Source organism: Haemaphysalis longicornis, unplaced genomic scaffold, assembly GCF_048455015.1.
Source record: "Haemaphysalis longicornis isolate Haplotype H1 unplaced genomic scaffold, Haemaphysalis longicornis Haplotype H1 scaffold_6, whole genome shotgun sequence".
NCBI lineage: Eukaryota > Metazoa > Arthropoda > Arachnida > Ixodida > Ixodidae > Haemaphysalis > Haemaphysalis longicornis.
The window spans coordinates 175670263-175686092 of NW_027526407.1; the positions used below are offsets into that span (position 1 = coordinate 175670263).

The 15830-nt window shown below is 48.0% G+C and overlaps 1 pseudogene; it reads right to left on the bottom strand.

Moving 5' to 3' along the window:
• Positions 1 to 7560: 7560 nt before the first annotated feature.
• Positions 7561 to 8502, bottom strand: LOC144142079 (uncharacterized; annotated as a pseudogene).
• Positions 8503 to 15830: the final 7328 nt, after the last annotated feature.

Genomic DNA, 15830 nt, shown 5'->3' on the forward strand with positions numbered 1-15830 from the left:
GCTGCCTAGCCGAACGATAGGCGAGAGGGGTCGCCGCGCGGTTTGTGAGTTCGCGCGCGGCGGCATCTGCCGTCTCGTTGCGATTGGCGTGGCCGTTGCTGGAGCCGAGCGAGTCTATGTGCACCGGGAACCATCGAAGGGACGTGGCGGACACTGATGGGGTCGTGGTGTTGCTTCGCACTTTCACTGCACTTTCACACACACTGTTTCGCGCATAACTGAGTATCGCGGAGCGCGAATCACTTAGCACTGTGGTGCACTGAGGGTCCGTCAGGGCCAGGGCAATGGCCGTCTCCTCGGCATGACGCGCGACCGGGACGCGGAGACTGCAGGCGCTGTAGATGGCGCCGGTGGTGGCCCTGACTGCCACCGCTGCGTACGTGCCGGGTCGGTCGGGGTACTCGGCGACGTCAACGTAAAGGGCACCGGTGTCGCGGGCGTAGAGCTCCGTGAGGGCCTTGGCTCGGGCGACTCGTCGGTCGCGGTTGTATTTGGGATGCATGTTCTTTGGTATGGGATTAACCCGCAGTCTGCGCGTGACGGCGTCTGGCAGCGGGCGTGTACTAGAGGTTGAGACTGCTCTGGATGCGTAGCCTAGCCGGTCGAGTATGGAGCGACCGGTGCGTGTGGTTGAGAGCCGCTCGAGCTGGGCCGTGCGGTGGGCCTCGGGGATCTCGTCGAGGGTCTTGTGGATGCCCAGCTCGAGGAGCCGCGCCGTGCTTGTGCTGTCGAGGAGCCCGAGGGCCGCCTTGTACGTCTTCCGTATCGCGGCGTCGATTTTGGCTCGTTCTGGCGTTTTCCAGTGGTGATATGCTGCCACGTATGCAAGGTGGCTGATGGCGAATGACTGTATCAGTCGGAGGAGGCTGGCCTCTTCATGCCGTGGTGCCGTGTGGTCACTCGCCTGATGAGGCGGGTGGCTGTCGTGAGCTTGGTGGTGAGGCGGTTGACTGTAGTGCCGTTGCAGCGATTGCTCTCAAGTATCATGCCGAGAACTCGGAGGGACTGCATTCGCGGGATGACGGTGCCGTCTCTCGTGCGCACGGTGATTGCTGCGGTGGTTATGCGGTGGCGAGGTGTGCCCGGTGGGGGTATCACCAGTAGCTCTGACTTTTGGGGGGAGCAGACGAGCCCGGAGCCTTCTAGGTGTTGTTCGATAGTGTCTACCGCGAGCTGTGGGGTCGCTTCGATGTGGCCGTCGCAGCCTCCGGGAACCCACAGAGTGATGTCGTCCGCGTATATGGTATGGCGAACCGGGGGTATCTCCGCTAGCCGGTTGGCCACGCCGATCATTACGATATTGAAAAGCAGCGGGGACATTACCGAGCCCTGGGGGGTTCCGGTGCTGCCTAGCGATTTCTGCGGTAGTTCCAGGTCACACACGTGTATCGTGGTGGTGCGTTCCGAGAGGAAGTCGTGGATGTATGCGAATGATCGCCTGCCCATGTTCAGTCGCAATACTTGCGCCAGGATGGCAGAGTGCCGTACCTTGTCAAATGCGCTCTGCAGATCGAGACCGAGCACCGCCCTGTTGTCGCGGGTGGAGTTGGTCACGTCGAGTATTTCGTGTTGCAACAGGATCATGGTGTCTTGGGTATTCAGGCGCTCTCGGAAGCCTAGTATGGTGTTAGGGTATAGCTCCTCAGTTTCGAGGTAGCGTTGCCATCGGTTCAACAGGACGTGTTCGAGAACCTTGACGACGCATGACGTGAGAGATATCGGTCGGAGATTCTCTATGCTAGGTGGTTTGCCCGGTTTGGGGATGAGCACCGTCTTTGCTGTTTTGCATTGCTTGGGCAGCCTGCCCGCTCGCCAGCACACGTTCAAGTATTGAGTCAGGGCCGTGATGGCGCCGTCGTTGAGATTTCGTAGGGCCTTGTTGGTGATGCGGTCTGGGCCTGCTGCAGATTTACAGTTAAGGGTTTGCAGCACTGCTCGGACCTCCCATTCTTCGATGTCGCGGTCTAACAGCAGATTGTCTGCTCCCTTGTAGTCGTCATGCTGTTCCTTGGTGGTGCTGGGAAGGTAGCGGGCGTTGATTCTCCGGCCCGTTTCGTCTTCGCCTAGCGTACGTATCACCGCGTGCAGTGTATGCGCCAGATTAAGGCGTTGGAAACCCTTTGTCTTGGTTTCATCGAGTAGGTGGCGAAGTAAGTTCCAAGTTCTGCCCTTATGCATTTGGCCGTCTGCCTCGTTGCATACGGCGTGCCACTGCTGTGCGCAGAGTTGGCGGCTGTAGCACTCTATGGCTCGGTTGAGTTCTGCCACCTTTTTGCGCAGGCGGCGATTGGTGCGCCGCGTCTTCCAGCGCTGTAGGATGGATTGCCGAGCCTCAAGCATGTGTGCGAGGCGATTGTTAACCTGCGTGACGGTCTCGTCCGTGTCAATTTCGGTTGTTGTATTGGTGACCGTACGAACGATGTTGTCCATCAATTCGTCTATATCCGTGATCACCGATGCCGACTGTGCCAGGGTCCGTCGGAATAGTTCCCAGTTGGTGAGTCTATGGCGGCGTTCGGGCTCGGTGGCGGTAGGTTTGGATATGGGTAGGAGTACCTCAATAATGTAGTGATCACTGCCCAGATTTTGCCCCGTGTTACGCCAACGCACCCCGCGCTGTTCTTTGGACGTGCGGACGAAGGTTAGGTCCGGGGTGGTGTCCCGCGTAACGGACGTGCCTATGCGGGTGGGGGTCGTTGGATCAGTGAGCAAATGGAAACCGATCACGTTTGGTGGGGGGTTTTGAAAACGCCATATGATATAGTTGAAAGCAGGGGACGGGGTACTTTCTTGGTCAGCCTTACCCTGATAGCTGAAGAGGTCCTGGAGCACCCTGCCTGGTAAACAGACAGGGAGCCCATCCACCGGAGCTAGACGTGGGCTCCGACGGCTACTGTTTGTGGTTTATACCCTTCACCATACAACACATCGCCACGGTTGGTTCCAGCTTATGTTAGGGGGCTCGGTTTCCGCGGCATCCCCAATACCGTCACCAAGAGTGCTCAAGGTTCCCCGCACGGGGGAAATAGCCGCAATGACATTTTCAGATCGGTCAATGCTGAGTATGATATATCCTTTAAAATGCTCGCATCCTGAATGAAATACGAACATAATAAATGAGTGGAAACCCCAATAGACGCCCAGTACAATGGACATGTGATATTAACGCTAATCGCACTTGTTTTCTTCGCCGGAACTTTCCACTAGCACCGAGTACACTAATACAGCTGCTCTACAAAGGTCTACTTCGTTCGATATTGGTGTATGTCTCATCGGTGTGTGGTCCACAAACGGCCTCATAAATTGGAAACCGCGAAGCTATACAGAATTGTCCTGCATGTTACATTTTATCCCAGTGCGCCCGACCGGCTGTCACATCACTGATGTCCAACAACTTTAGATCTCCTTCTAACTATTGAACGCCGTGTTTCACGAATGTGCCTTTTTCATAATTTTTGTCAAAAAATAGAACTCTCAATGAGTCTCTTTTCAGCACCCACGCATACATGTTTTCTCGCATTGACGATTATTTCGCAATACGTGTTGAAGTAGCAACACCAAGATTAATTTCTGTTCATTCGTCTCGAAAACCAGTGTGGAGTGTAACATTCTTACAGCCGCCATTCTTTATACACGTCACCCCTTCATTGTCTGCTGTGCCGAAATTTTTTCTAATTACTCCACTCCGCTCTGCAACATCGGAACGGTCCTTAGAATAAACCAAATATTCTGCAGAAAAATTATGCCGGCCATATTATCTTTACTACACCGGAACAACTTGCAAATAACCGTATGATGCTGTCTCAAGCAGTACGTACGCTATGGATTCTGAAATTGGGCCTGTAGTCTGGGCCTGTACTTTGTACGGAAGGCCAGAACTGCCGAACACCCATATGTGCACTTCCTTGCTTACGTCTGCTTGTGTATTTTGAAAGCGAAATTAACACGAAAGTAACAAAGCTTCACCTTGGTATACTCCAGGATTATGGCGACATCGTCATTGGCCCCTTCGTTTCAAAATATTTTCTCCCACGAAAGGCCTGTTACTTCAGTTACAAATTTGCCGAAGGCGTCATTTCGTCATCTCAGGTATGGCTGATGGTAAATTAAGTCAGCGCATCGTGGGTATGAGAGGTGAAAAAGTTCAGTAGATCGTAACTTGAAGAGCGAAGCTGTTGCAGGGAATTATCGCAGGACAATGTTTAGTTTCATATTGTTGTGGTGTCGTGGTTGACGTCGGTGACATTTAATTTCAATGACATTATGTTGAGCAAGGCCAGAGTGAGCCCGTTATTTTGCTCGACATTTTCTTACGGGCCACCGCAAGCGCTACTGATCGCCTCTAGCCAGCATATTCGATAGCGAACCTCTCGAAGCGTGCACTCTTCCTCGGCCGTGTGAACTATCCATGGACGGGCAATTTGGACTCCATGATCACATACGGCAGCTTCGACATTCAAATCCCGGCTCATCTACGGTACAGAGCACACCCGCATGGCGACGGGAGGACAAATGAACGGGGGCAAACGCTCTCATTTGTTTTCATATCATCATCATATTTTATTTCCTTAAAGACCCCACAAGGGGGTATTACATAAGGGGTGGATATACAGAGTATCAAAAAAACATTTGCCACATAAGGGGTTGGTATACAGGATATAACAAACTTTTGCTACAGAAGGGGCGTATACAAGGTATAAAACATTGTTACATAGGGGTGGATATATACATTGCCATAAGGACTTACTGGCAGAGATGAGTCGTTACATTTTTAGTGAAAGCTGAAGGGCAGGTGTTTGTGACGACGTGGTTTGGGAGGTCGTTCCAGTCCTTCACAGCACGCGGAAAGAAGGACGCGGAGAAGGTAGCAGTCCTAGTGCGGTAACGGGAAACTTGGAGGGGGTGGCTGGTGCGGTGCGAAATGTACGTCGGTGGGATGACGTATGGAGGATGGTTGAGGGGCGAATGAAACAGCTTGTGAAACAGGAAAGAGTGGCTATGCGGCGTCGAAGGGAAAGTGGTTGTAATCCAGATTGGGCTTTTAAGGATGAAACACTAATGTCATAAGAATATGACGAATGTATGAATCGGGCTGAGTGATTTTGAATTGATTCAAGGTCATTGATTAGGTAATTTTGAGGCGGACTCCATATAGCTGAGGCGTATTCCAGTTTCGGTCTGATGAGGGATGTGTATGCGAGCAGTTTTACATGCTGAGGTGCGCAACGCAGATGACGTTTCACGAATCCCAATATTTTGTTTGTAGATGCGATAATGTTTGTGACATGCGCATTCCAAGTTAGATCGGCGGACAGTGTGACACCTAGATATTTGAAACTCTGTACTATTTCTAGAGGGGCGTCAGTGGTTTGGTATGGGAATAGAAATGGGCTTTTGCGGCGAGTGAATGAGACGACCTTACACTTGCTGGGGTTAAGTTTGAGAAGCCAATTGTCACACCATTCTTGAATGTTGTTCAGATCGTTTTGTAGGGTTAGTTGATCGGAAGCATTAGTTATCGTATGGTAAATCACGCAATCGTCGGCGAACATGCGCATTTTGCAAGACACAGTTAGGGGTAGGTCGTTTATGTAGATGAGAAATAGCAGGGGGCCAAGGACGCACCCTTGCGGTACTCCTGACGTTACTTCGAGAGGTTCAGAGGATTCACTATTTATATGCACGAATTGAGAACGATTAGATAAAAAAAGATTTAATCCATCTTAACACGTTAGGGTCGAGATTTAGCCCGGATAACTTCTGTATTAGTTTGTTGTGTGGAACTGTATCAAATGCTTTTGCGTAGTCAAGGAAAATGGCGTCAGTCTTAAAGTTTGTGTTAAGATTTGTATGTATGTCATGAAGAAAGAGTGCTAATTGTGTTTCACAGGAAAAGCCTTTGCGGAAGCCATGCTGACAGGGGTGAAAGAAACTATTGAAATCGAGGAAGTTGCTAACATGAGAATATATGACGTGTTCCATGATTTTGCATGGGATGCTTGTTAGTGAAATGGGACGATAATTGAGTGGGGAGTTACTGTCACCTGCTTTGTAGACTGGAACGACCTTACCAATTTTCCAGTCATCTGGAAGGTTGCCTGTGGTGAGCGACTGTGAGAATATGAGGTACAAGTATTGTTCAATTGTGTTGGTGATGTTCTTTAAAAGTTTTGAATTAATTTCGTCAATGCCACATGACGAGGAAAGTTTAATGTTTTTTATTAGAGAAGAAATGCCGTCTGTGGAAAATGCTAGCGCAGGCATGGTGGAAGCTATCAGAGTGGTTGTGGGAGCGCAAGGCATACTAGGCTCTTTGGTGAACACCGACGAAAATGCAATGTTAAAAATATTAGCACACTCGGCATTTGTGGTAACTTCACCCGATTCGTTAGTGAGGGTGATAGTGCGGGATGGTTTTGGATTGACGATCTGCCAAAATTTTTTTACGTTATCACTCAGCATTTTGGGTAGGTCTGTGTTAAAAAGTGCGTGCTTGGCGTTGCGAATTGCTGTAAGATAGTCATTTTCGGCGGAGTAGTATTTATCCCATGCGCATGGCGTTCCTTTAGATTTTGCCTGGCGGAAAAGGCGTTTTTTCTTGTTGCTTAGTCGGTTTAACGTTTTAGTATACCAGGGCTTTTGCTGCGTGGCACGAAGTGTGGTCTTCGGAATAAACTATTTTTTCAGTTCACTAAGCTTTTGTTTAAAAACTACCCAATTTTCATTAACGGATCGGTTACGGAAGTTGGCTTCAAAATCTGGGAGGAAGCTACTGAGTTGGTTATTAATTTCTTCATAGTTACCTTTATCATATAAACATATTGTTTTGTTTAGCATTTCGCGTCGTTCTGGGGAAAATAAGAAATGTGCATGAATAACTTTGTGGTCGCTAATTTCTTCGAGATAGGTAATCGACGATAAGCTAGAAGGATGGGTGGTTAGAATGAGATCAAGGATGTTTGCGGAATTGGCGGCAACACGTGTTGGCTCTGATACAAGTTGTGATAAGGTAAAGTTGAAGCAGGCATCTATAAATTCTCTCGAGTCTTTCTGGTTTCCTTGTGTGGTTGTTCCGGCTTTCCAGTTAATATTAAGAAGGTTAAAGTCACCAAACAGCAAAATATAGCCATTCGGATGGGCTGTGGTGAGCGCATTTAGCATGTCATTAAGTTTTTTTGCGAAGTCTGGATTTGCATTTGGTGGTCTGTAACAGACACCAAGCCGTATCGTTTGGGGTGAAGCCCGGCAATGAAGCCATAGGATTTCTATGTCAGATGCTATGTTGATGGCGGAACATGATAATTCCGGGCCGACGGCGATTAGTACGCCTCCTTCGCGAGTGCATTCGCGATCTTTTCGGTATATGCGGAAGTTAGGTAGATCTGCAAGAATTTCAGTGTCCGTCACGTCATCGGTAAGCCACGTTTCTGTTAGTACAACAAGATTGGCATTGGATGATGTCACAATGCTAGATATTTTTTCTCGTTTCGGTAAGAAGCTGCGTATGTTAGTAAAGACTACAGATAACGAGAGATTGTTTTGTGCTGGATTTGTGGGGCGGTTTGTTACTTTCTTCGTTCGAGGGGTTTGCTATGCGATTTCTTTAACAGTTTGTGAAGCATTGTCAAAAATGTAACGTTTTGAGCCCATATGAAGGGTTTTATAACGTATCTGAAACTTTGTTGATTTTGTTTTCGCGAAATTAACTAAGTGTCTGCGGGCGGTTCGGACAGACTGGGAGAAGTCTTCGCCGATGCTGAAGTCTGTTTCTTTCAGCTTGGGTGCATTTGTAAGTACGGTCTCTTTGGTTTTATGAAAGATGAACTTTGCTATTATAGGGCGGTTGCGATTAGCGGCATGGCGTCCGAGGCGATGTGCGCGATCTATTTCTTTTGGGTCGATGGCTACTTGGAGGTGTTCAAGGCAGTGCCTGATAATTAGCCCTTCTGCTTCTGCATTTGTTTCAGCTGGGTTAGGATCTGGAAGGTTTTAGAATATTAAGTTATTGCGCCGTGAGCGGTTTTCTGCGTCGTCTAATTTAGCCTCAAGCTCGGAGACCAAACGGTTCGTTTCGGTTGTGTCCGTACGGATCACTTCAAGATCTGCTTGTAGAGGCGACAGGTTCTGGTAGTGGTTTTCTACTTCAGTCATGCGTTTACTTAGGTCAGTTATGGTTTGGTTGGTTGTTGATAGCTGGTTTTTAAGTTCTTGCACCTCAGTGAGAAGTTTAGCTTGCCCAGCGGAAATTTTTTGTAGTTCGGTGAAGATTTCTTGCATTTCTGGGCCAGGGTTAGTCTCGACATCACCGGACAATAATAACAGTAGAGAGGAGGTGGTATGGGCGCACTCAAGGATGATTTCACAAAGGCACTGTGGGCTCGGCAGCTGCACCAAGTAGTAGTTACTTGTCTTTTTAGCAAATAGGCTATTGTACCTACTAACCTGCATTACCAGGGCGAAGCGGTAAGTGCGCTGCGACATGGCACAGCTGCCCAGCCCACGAAGTGCTGCCGACGGGCGTTGCTCTTTTATAGCTGGGGGGAGCGATGATGTTGGCTGCGATGGTGCTGTCCAGGTTGAAGTGAGGGTTGGGGGGTATCGTTGCAAGTGAGGTATCGTTGCAACGCTTGCTTGTTCCGAGCAAGCGTTGCAACGATACAGGGAACGCTGGAGATTCCTTGTGGCCAAGGTTGGCCAATCTCCTGAATTGGGTATACTTGGCTATATGAACATCCCTCCGACGTGCGCGGTAAAGTGTGGAGTCTTCAGCGCGCACGGTGAAGCCTCCCCCCTAAATGGGTATGGTTTTCTTGACGAACGTGCGCTCGAGGCACGCGTGCACGAGTGCTCGGGTAGTAGTTGCAAACGATGCATCCCAGCGTGAGAAGCTAGCAGAAGTGGGAATGTTCGGTCCACAGTTTAACTGGTCAGTCTTGCTGCGTTTACCTGATCTCACACCAATATTTCAAGCCGAATTCCTAGCGATAGTTCTGGCCTTAACCGACGTACTTCCTCAGCACTGTTACGTAGCAATAATCACTGACTCCTTATCGGTTTGTTCTGGTCTGTTTTCATCCGGAAATTCCGCTCTTATTCGTACAATCAACTTCCTTGTGCCTTCCCATTTGCGGGACGTCGGCCTCATTTGGGTTCCAGGTCAGAAAGGGTCACAGCCTAATGAACAGGCTGATTCCTTGGCGCGATCGTCGTTGGATGGCCCTCCAGTTGACCTCTGCCTTGTTAACTTCATTACGCATTCCCAAGCATGTGTACCACGTATAATGCTGTACTATCTTAAGTTATATATTATTAATATTTCAATACTCAGCTATATTTTTCTGTTAAAAACCCACCTCTATGTATTTACTTCGTTCGGACCCGAGACTAGCCTTTGGCTATGGGTCCGCGCAGTGTTATGCGAATGTTTTCGTTACTTTTTGCTGTATAAAAGTGAATTGAATTGAATTGAATTGTAACAGAAGCAACGTTTCATACCTTTCAACGCCTAGCAAAAGTACAGGAAGGAATTATCACTAATTTTGAAGATTATGTCCATTTAAAACATCATTGGAATACCCGTTTTTGTGAATCTCGTCAATGCGAGTTCACATTAACTGCATTAAGATGTCGAGCCCCCAACTCAACATTTATATGCACCGGGCTGGTCTAGCCTCTGCCTCCCGATGTGGTGTCTGCTGTGACCAGGAGACTTCAGAGCAATTCCTATTGCATGGCCCCGGTTTTTCAGTGATGAGGCAGCGTCATCTTGCAACGCTATTGCAATAAATTGGTCTGCCTATTTCCATGCCCGTACTACTATCATTTCGGGCCACTTCACTTGGATATTGTCACCGAGGGGTGGCTGCAGACATTCATGCTTACGTTTCCGAGACCAGGCGCCTGCCCTGTTAGCTGTGATTCTTGCATGTAGTTTTTCCGTTCCAAAAAGTTCAGTTATTCTATTTAAAACTCCACTTACAACTTTCAACCAATTTCATTCGCTCTTTTTCGGCGTATAAATAGTGACATGCAAAATTTTCTGGTGTTTTAGGCGGGCGCATTAGCCCTTCTCACGCACGATTCCTGGCCAATCCCCTCGTGGGTATGACACAGGTCTCCAGGAACAACAACAACAACAAAAGTGCTGACACCACACACAAACGATTGTCTCAACAGCTCCATTGTTAAAAAGCATCTGATTTCATGTTCGTACAGGGTGACAGAAGCGGTGTTTTAGGGACAGAGCTTACTATGCACAGTAAAGGAACGTGCGTACAGAAAGATTCGCATTCACTACACGCACACGGCAAAGAAATGTGTATAGCTTGAACCCCCCCGGGGTGGCTGAATTGCTAAGACGTCATGCTGCTTATTCCAACGACGCCGGCTCGATTCCTGGCCGTGGCGGTAGCTTTTCTGATGAAGATAAAAAGCAAAAACTCCCATGTTTTCGAGTGTTCAGCACACTTAAAATTACCAGCTGGTCAAAATTATTCCGGAATCATCCACTTCGACATGCCCCATCGCTGGCGTGACGTCGGCGCGTTAAACCCCAATAATCACTCAAGAAATGTATAGCTTGGCCAACTTTGACTTCTCTGCGCACTGTGCGCGTACAGAGTAAGGTCCTGGCGGATGCACCAAGAAGCACCAGTGTAGTTCCGGCCGTGCAATCAAGTATGGGATGGGTGGTGTTAAAAATCGGATTTCTGGCTTGCGCTCCAGCTATCGGACTGCAAAATTGGTTTCGTTTACCTGATCTACGGCAAAACCATTTTCTGATTTATTATCACGACTGGCATACCGGCAGTAATTCACGCCTTTTCTAATCGATTCATTTCTCTGTGGCCTAGGTGCTTGCTCTCCATCTACGTGTCGTCGAATTGACCAGCCACGGGATTTTACGTCAGGTGCTGACGCACTTCAGAAAGCCCAACTCCAGAAAGACGGGGTGCACGCTACGTGCGGTGTAGCTGGCCAAGAAAAGGGAGCGACCCACTGTGGTGGCTCACTGGCTAAGGCGTTGCGCTTCTGAACACTAGTTCACGGGTTCAATTCTCGGCCGTGGCGGCCGCTTTTCTGTTGGAGGCGAAAAGCAAAAACGCCCGTTTTTGCGAGATTTCGGCGCACGTTAAAGACACCAAGGTGGTCAAAATTAATCCAGAGACCTCCACTACGGCGCGCTTCATCGCCTGCGCTGTGATGGCGCGTACACCCTAAAATCAATCTTTAATCTTGAAAAGGGAACGGTAGGTTAAGAGGGGAGGCATCCTTGATGTTAAGGGGTCGCCTTACCTTACGGCAACGCAAAAAGCTAGAATTGAGGCCCATTTAGAGCAACATTCTAAGATTATCCCCAACTTCCCGGAAAAAACAAACCTGGTGGAAAGCCACCTGCAGGTCACCACCGACACACCTGGTCACAAAAACTATCCCGCTGTCATTGTCTGCGGCGCAGCAAATTTACAAACAAGCACAACTCCTGAAGGACCCTAAAATTATCGAAGAAATATTATTCTCGCCTAACTCCCTAGTGTTCGTGAAGCCCGATCACACCAATAGGTTTCTTGAGGATTACCAAAAACTAAACAAGATTACACTAGCTGATTCAGAACTAATGCCTCTAGCCAATGCCATATTTGCTGCTGTGGTGACTAAAAAGTACCTTTTCGCCCTACCGCAAAAAGTGCTCTCAATCAATTAATTCTATGTATACTTCTCTTTCATTTTTTCCATCCGGTGGCGCCCGGCTATGTTATTGGTGTTTCAAGCAAAGTACTTAATTTCTTTTGTGTGTTGCACTGGCTATCTTATTCCATAGCAAAAGTTTTTGCAATGAAGTCACTAGCCTTAAATATTTTTGATATATTGTTTTCTCATCGCAATTACAAGTGCATAGCTAAAATCGCGTTGTGAGATACATACTCCTGGGGATTCTGAAGTGTTGTTTCTGAAGCGCCGAAGCAGCAGTCACTTCGTTGACTGCTGCTTCGGCGCTAGTGGGTTCTTTGAGTTGTTATGGAAGCACCAGTTCGTTCCAATCAACTTTCTTTTTCTTCAAGACAGCTGCGTCGTCTTTGGAAACATGACATCTTGAATAGGTGCTGGCTAGAACGACGGCGAACGGTTGAAGCGCGCTCAACCACAGTTCGTGTTGGACAGGCATTCTTCTATCCCAGTAGGGAGCTGGCCGGGCAGGGGTCGTGGCGCGTCGTCGGAGGGCGCTCGAAAACCAAGCCTCTTGTCTATTATTGCGAATTCACCATACCTCAATACTTCTTGTCCATTATCGTGAGTTCCCCACACCTCCATACTTTTTGTCCATTATCGCGAGTTCGCCATAGTTCCGTCTTCCTAGGCGGCTGCATGTGGACTACAAGGGGCCGGGTAGGTGACGGCGACGGGCTGTAAGGCGCAGCCGCCCCACGACGAGTTACAGCAGGGCGGCGTCGCCGAACAACTGCGCCAGACATGTTAACTTGTGGATTTCGGGGTGCGTTAACGGGGTAGAGGTCCCCAAAGCGTGTTGCACTCCTTCCCGGAATGGCGTTGGTTAGTAAAGCGACTTGAAGTTGTGGTGTCGTCGTCAAACAATTCTGCCGCTAGTCCCTTTGCACTATACCAATGGTCTGGCCTAGTGTGTCAGAAATAATTGGCCCCGAAACCACTTGCATCCGAAGCCAGCGCATTGAGACGGCCTTCGTGGTGCCTCGTTTTTACTTCAATCGTATTGTGCATTGCGGGCGCTTCAGACACGATTTCGACCACCGTCTTAGGAGGCTTTAAAGGCTTAGGTAAAGCAAAGAGCGCTTGCTTTACCACTTGCATCAGAAACACTAGTTTCAATTCATCTATCATTTGTTCTCCAAACAGCGAAACAAACTCTTCATCTCCAAAACAAAGATCACGGCTCCCTGTTTAGGGTGTGGCGTGCGCGCTTCCACGAAAGGTCTGCTCGTTCGTTTCGCACGATGGTGCCCAATGTGTAAAAAACTCGATTTTGAAGAAACTCGAGTCGGTCAGGGAGCTTCCGTGGTTCTCGAACTAAGTTCGAGATGCTTATTTTAAGTATAACAGCACCTCCCGAAATGTTTCTTAGTCATCCAACCTGTTATACATCCTCACGTGATCCACTTTTTCAAACAAGCCATCAGGGTCTCAAACGGGAGATCCGCGGAACGGTGGTGGTTCCCGGGACGGTTGAAGGACGATGGGGCACTTTCTCAATGCAGCCTATTCTTGGTTGTGGCGGTCGTTCTCTCGCTTAATTCTGACAGGAGGCCAAACTCGGCCGGTAGACCTTTCAGTTTGTGGCTTGCTCGACTTCGTCTTTCTTGTGGCTTCCAGAGGTCGTAGTGACAATAAAGGTTGCGCACCAAGCACCGCACCAGGTCTCACGTTGCCAAAGCCAACGCATCTGTCTTGAAGTATAAGCAAGTGTATTCTAGCGAACTTGTGCTTTCCTAGCGATTCGAAGAAAACACAGGCGCCGAAGCAGAAGTCAACAAAGTGATGTGCGCAGGCGGGTGTCGTAGAATAGAATACCACATCCGCTATACTGGGAATATTTATCTTTCGGCACGATTGTTTCTCTAACCACGAATAGCGACGAGAAATATGTATGTCAACGATTGTTCTATGATAGTGTCGGGAGGGCTAAAAATCTCCCTACCACATAGGATACCTCGTGTGGCATTTAATTAAAAGGAATGGATACACGCGCTCTGTTTGAAACACTGATAACACGGCGAGGTGCCCCCTGATGGTAAACACCAAAAAACGTAGACAAACGCAACGCAGTATGCGCTAAAGTATAACTTCTGCGATAAACGCTGAACTCTTCGGTCCAACGGCACTGTTAAAAAGCATGGCCAAGAATGGAACTGAGAAGTGGGGCCGACTTAAAACTGTGATGATGGCCATACCAGCTGCACCGCAGCGCCAGAGAACTAGAAACGGCCCAATGCAGGAACAACACATTATCAGATAATTCGATATCGTGATACGAAAGAACCAGTGAATGCGACATCGAGAAGCTTAAGCTATTGAGTACTACTGCAATTCGCATAACAAAAGCCTAGCAGTCATAAAACAGAACTCATAATTCCTGCACTCTCATAAGGCACGCCAAACGCAGCATTTTCGAGAGAAATAAACGCGCGTTCACTTAGTTACAGAACATAAGGTAGAAAATATCCAAGTATCACTTCTCCGAGTAACGCAAGCGCTATCACCATTCCTACGAAACACTGAGTACTTAGTTTTCCTTGAATATTCGCAACTAAAACCAAAATAGCGGCAATTGATATGTGAATGTTTCTATTTTTTGTTGTTAGTGGTACGGCATGCCATATTGTTTGCGCTTGAATAACCAAGTAAAAACTTGATAACAGTCCTGATATTACACATTGTGTGCAAGCTCATTTAAATTTGCCGCTAAAGACAGTTCTGCGGTGAATGAGCAAAGTTTCTCAATAAAAGGTGCTCTAGGATATATAAGTTTACTGTGAGGTTGTGATAGAAAAAAAAAATTCTTTTTATGCAGGAGTACGTTGGTAATCCGGAGGTACAACTAGATGCTACTAAACATTTTGTTTATTTCTTTGTTCATGAGTTCGCATTGCGGCGGTATGCTTTCAACTTTCGCATGACAAAAAACACGTTTTGCTAAGGGGAGGAATAGCAGAGGACACCAACCATGGTTGACAAAGAGGTGACGTATTTACATGCTGAGTCTATCTATTGACACGCAGCCCTATTGGAGTCGGAAGTGGTTGCACCCAGCGCCTGTTTTTGTGGTCGAAATTGTCTTTAATAATAGGCGTTCGCCCACCGGCACCTGTCGAGGAAGACCGTCCCGGTAAAGCCCGAGGCAAGCTGATAATTGTATAGGGATGAGCAATGCGATGAAAATATAGAGTAACTAAACACTTAGCCACACGGATGGCCAAGAGGATGCTAATTATACTAGGCCTGCAAGATTTTTTCAGTGGTGACGAAGCGTCAATGGTCATCGAGCCATGTCCGACAAAAAGGCGGGGGAATAACACATCTTTGGCCTGTATCAGCACGGATCGTATTGACTGGTCTTCACTGGGGTCTTTCGGGTGAGGACACAGAGCTGCTGACATCGTCGAGTTCTCTTATCGGCTATGCTGGGGCTGCTTCCCGGTGATTCGTGCGCAATGATGGCTGCATCCACGACGAAGCGGTGCGAGGCAGGGTGCCAGCATGGGCGGGAACCCACATCTGCAGAAGATTTTACGTGGAGGTGAAACAGATGGCGCAAAACGTGGTTGAAGATAAAGCGACATATTTCCAAGATCAGACAGTCCATTTACAAGCGGCCAAAACGAAGCCCACTCACGTGGTGGTGGTGGATCTCGGCGCCATGGCAATTGCTCGCCAGCTCCCAAACCAGTATTGTGGCTGGCTTCCCATTTGGCCTATTGATAACACTGAAATTTAATTTAATGAGTGAGCTTGGAGAAGCGAAGCGTCTGTCACAGCGAAAAAATAGAGCAGTAAGAAAGTATTCTCACAGGACGTGCCGAAATATCTCAACGTCGCCGAGTGCACCCGGGTACTTGGTTTAAATTTCTTATTAATTTTGGAGCAATATTTATTATTCTGTGCCTTTTACTAACCCTGTATTTTGTTTTTTTTTCTTTGAGGGATTACACCTTGCAACCCCTCAAGGTGTACAAAGTCAACAGTTTTTAACATAGCAGTTAAAGACTGACGGTGCCCGGGGACTCAGATTCAGTTCTTGCTGAACTTAAAGTTCTGCGTCACTTTCGGAATATTGAAAAACACTTATAAAATAAACA